Raw genomic sequence first — 4,986 nt, 5'->3', positions numbered from 1 at the left:
TAAGAGAAAAGGTTTATTGTTTGAAGCTTAATTTAGGAGCAAAAATGCAAACAGCACACGTTAGGGGGTCGGTCCCTGGATTGCTATAGGTTGGCATTAAGTCAGCTGGTGCCTTTGTGATGAGGGAGGGAATAGAAAGAGGATACTCAAACTATCTTTGCCTGGTACACACTTTTGGATTTGCCAAAACATCAAGAATTATATTTACAAAGAGTATTGCAGAATTTGCTTCAGTTTTATGCATTGGTTAATCGTTTTCCCATTGTCAGTCCTAACCACTCAGAGAAGTCTAACCTCCTCCACTCGAAAGTGGTTGAATATTACGACAGCAAGAAAACAAATCACTTTGCATTCAGAAGACCTGTTTGGCATTGCTGTGTTCTTGACCACTGTTCCCTTTCACTCTTGTGTACTTCAGCTTATCCCCCCAAACTAACAGCTGTAGCCAAACACTTGGCAGCTGCCAGGCTAATCCCCAGATGCCAAGCTCTTGAACAGATTTTCTAGGAGCAGACTTGGGCTCTGTGATGGCTGCCTGCACACTCCCTTCCCACTCTCTGGTTCCTTGGCAGGTTCTTTGATTCATTTGATTTTTGGCAGAGCAAGTTGCCTGCTGACTATGAAGTCTCTGAGTCTGTCAAATACTTTAGTCGGTCTGAATGTTTCTTTGACTGTCCCTTCCTATCATGCCTAAAGATTAAAGTTTTCAAGATCTATGTTTAATGTCACACAGAGCTAAATAAAGAAGGGTTCTGCACAGTTTAGTTGTATGAATATGAAGGATGAGAGTAATCCTTAGCCCTAGGGCCAATCTCTCATTGATTCTAGCTCTTTCCAGTGAGAGGTTTGTAACATAATGCTGTGACCATTTCTTGGCAGAGACTATTTTTCCCACCTTATGGAGTGGCAAGTTACCAACAGTCTCAAAGCAAACGCTTGGCCCAGATACAAGGCACTCTCTTTCTCTCTCTCAATGGTGAAAATCTGGTCCATTATTTCCTTTTAACTACTCTCCTTTATGGGTAAGTCTGCTGAAAAGAGTCTGGAAAAGTCTGCCTTAGGTACTAATTGGAATTGGCCTTCTATCACTTATAGATCTGAGTTCTGAAGTAGCTAAATGATTCCACAGAATTTCATTTAATTCCTTTCCTGTCATTCTGTATGCATTTGAAAAATAGCATAGGTGGATGTTGCTCAATTTACAGTTATGTAATAGGAATTTTACATAGGTGGATTCAGGAAGATTTTTATTTCCTTGAGAAAGTCTTCTTAAAAGAATTAGTCAGTGCTTATCTTCATGCTATACAGTAATTCCCCAAGACAAAAAAGAAGTAGAGAATATATATTTGGGTCAATACCTAGTAAATAATGGATCTGGTTTCTCAGGCCGAGAGGATAAGGACTTATTTCCTGTTTTGGGAAAATGAATTGGAGCAGAGACCTGTGATCCCATTTCCTGTATGAAATATGTATACCAATGGTATACAGCCTTCTCAAAACCTCTTCTTCAAATAGAGTTTGTTTTGTGGTATATTCAGCTAATTGTTTTAACCTTTCCATGTAGTTTTATTATTTCATGGTCTATTGTAAAGAAAAATACATAGTCTTTTCCGAAATGATATCTGTTCCTGAAATATTTATTAGTGCTTATTATGTGTAACACAAAATAATGATGATAAATATTTCAGGAACACAAGACTTACAAAGATTTTGAAGGCGGTCTCCTTGTCATTCAAGAGTTTACAGTTTACCTTAATTTAATTTGAATTCTTCACTGTGTAAATACTTTTGTCTATCAATATAGGCTACACTGGTTTCACACATTAGATTATAGTTTTGTAAGTTGAAGTTCCACAGGATAGTTTTCAGTAAAGCACAAACTAAAAATATGTCTCTTTGTATTTCAACAAGTGGATTTGAAACTCAAGGATAAAATATCTAGATAGTAATGGGTATGCACCTGGTTAATTTTTCAGTGAATCACACACGCACACACACATACACACACACACTACCCTAAAGTAAAAAGCATTAATTTTCTTATGCCCAGTATATTTTTTCTTAAAATTTATAGGTATTTAAAAAAGATCTTAGTTCAATCTCTTCACAAAGTGCATTTTTAAAGAAGACAATAGTGCTTTTTCTCTCTTTATAGGACACTATTTTTAAAAAAATAGTCTACTATTTAATAAAGTATAAAATCTGCTATCATCATCTCTTATTGACACATATAGGTGAGGTATTACTGGCTTCCACTACTGGACTTATTGGAATACATTAACTGTAAATAAAGTTAGCTATCAATGTGTTTCCTACTCTCAAATACACAGAGCTGTCATGTATAAGATCTAACTAAGTAAAATTACACCTGTAAATTACCGGTACTTTAGTGCGTAAAATGTATGCATATGCATGATTTGAATACTAGGAAATCCAGGGACCGTCTATTCAATAAAATATATGGTATTATGAGGTGTGCACAAATTTCTTCAGGGCAAATACTAAGCAATGATTCGTTTTTAGAGGGTAGTGGTATTGCTGAACTCATTAGCGGAAAAAGGGAAGGTTATGTAGTAGAGATAAAATTTTAGATGATTTGAGGAAAATTAACATATTTGAATAGAAAAAAATCAATTACTTTATATAATTAATGAAGTCATGAAACCTTTTCCTCTCAAGAGATCTAAGATTGCTAAATCAAATGTTGACTAGAATGGGATGAAAAGATGAGACAGAGTTTATCTTTCTAATGTTTCAAATTTAAAAGAGACAGATGGAATGATAGACTGATGGATAACTCCATTTTCGCAGTATAAAGCACACATTGCCACAGTTCCTGAGTAACTAGGATCTGATAGAACAGATCTATATTATAATCAGTTTGTTTAAATCCAAAATAGAGTCTATATATTCCAAGCAAACACACCTGAGCCAAGTGATATCACTACTATGACTAGTACATTAAATTGCCCTCATGAAGAACATTGATTGCTTAGTCAGTAACCAAGAATCATTATAGATTTGTGCCAGAACTTTCATAAAAAAATGACTTGAAACTTTCAGTGTGAAGCCAAACTAAACAGGAGGACATCAAACTATCATTATGGTATGGAGATGTTTAGTTTTAGACATTTAATAGAAAACTTTGCATTTTTGAGGAGACTTAATCAATGCCATATTGTCATTATAGAAATGTAAATTTAAATTACAGGAATGTAAATTTGGTGCAGTGGGTTCTTTCATGGTTGAGAGAGCATAAGCAGAGTATGCAGGGCATCTCTGAATCTCTTGCCCAGCATTAGCTATTACTGCTTTCAGTTTAGCAGCCAAATCACTTAACAGCCAGACAAAGTGATTCCTCCATTCACACTCCATAGCCATAAGAAGCAGCGACCTTTGGGGAAATCTTCCATACACTGCTTGCTTTTCTATGCCCATCCATCAAGCAAATGAGCAATCTATTTCTGCCATGGTACATTGCCACTTCAGTGAATCCCTGAAAGACATCCCCCACTACCAATTTGAATATCAGCAAACAAAACCACGCATAGGTCCAATTCATTCAATTTTCTAGGGGATTTTCAAGTAGTGTCCAATGTACCTGTTCAGTTGATTGTGGGGAAGGATTTAGTTCTGAAAGAGCTTTAGAATAAGTGATTGGGTGACTTTGATGTCCCCAAAAGGTTTATAGGATATCCAAGGACAACTCAAGTGGGTATGCATAATCATACACTCTGGTGTGTTGTAACTCAGCAGAAAAGGATAAATTACAAGTAGTGAGCAAGAAATTATGCATAATCTGAAATTTACCATACCTATGTAGTAGCACACGAATAAAAATCCATATTATAGAAAGAAAAATGAGATCCACAGCTTTATGTTTTATACATATATGTGTATGAAATATGTACATCGTTCTCTACTGAATAATTTGACATATTAGCCAATTGGAAAAAAAATAGAAATAAATAAGTTAAAAAATCACCTTATTTGTCGTTTCCTTGGAATTTTAGTAATATAGCTAATAAAGTTATTCAATTAATTTTTAAACTTAAATAGCTTTTACACAGGTTTCAGCCATATGCCTGCATTAAGCTTTGGTTATAAATATACAATCATTCTAAAAGGCAGAATTTCTGGGTGTAGAAATAGCATTATAATAAAGTCATTCTATTAAAAGTATATAAGAAAACATTTCAAAAGTTCTATAATTTTAATATTTTAGTATGATCTCTGAAATGAACAATGTAGTTACAATTACAAAATAAAATAGAAGCGTACATATTAAATATTTTAATTTAAACCCTCTAAAGTGTTATTTATAGAGAAATACTATTTTAGCTGAATTTAGGCAAAAGCTATCTTCAAATATAAACGATTTTCATTTATTCTATCAATTGCATCAAAGAAGCTGCTCTATCATGATGTGATACAAAGGAAATTTGTAGTGCATTTGAGGGAAAAAGATAAGGGAGAGTAAAAAGAAATATTTTTCACATAACGATGGAAGCTTACCTTGTACGTTGTTGTTACCTGGGTAACAATGTCTCCTGGCATACCTTTAGTATTAAAAATTATTAGAGTATCTCCTGAGGCTAACTGTAAACAATTTTTACAATGAAAGATAACTTTCAATGATACAGGAAGAGAAGAGGAGCAAAACTGACATCATAAAGGTCTTGAACCAGGGAAGCAATTGTATCACCAATCGAAGCCTTATATAAAGAAATTTTGTATTCTGTGCTTCTTTTCAGCAGTTATCTGTATCAAGTTGAAATTTACGTATACAGAACGGAAAGAATTTGATGACTACAATGGTGCAAAATATATAATTTTCATCTACAGCACAGGTGAAACAGTTGGAAGAATTCTGAAGAACACAAAAATTCTTTGCTAAAATTCAGTCGAGTTTGTATAAATTTGCATCAAAATAGACTTCAAATACAAAAAGGAGGGTATAAGAAAATGGATATTAATGACTTATTC

Source organism: Lynx rufus, unplaced genomic scaffold (genome assembly GCF_022079265.1).
Source record: "Lynx rufus isolate CCGP_SWC_20201006 ecotype Redwood Valley unplaced genomic scaffold, mLynRuf1.p SCAF_3, whole genome shotgun sequence".
NCBI lineage: Eukaryota > Metazoa > Chordata > Mammalia > Carnivora > Felidae > Lynx > Lynx rufus.
The sequence above is the reverse complement of the archived record's forward strand: the minus strand, read 5'-3'. Positions refer to the sequence as shown.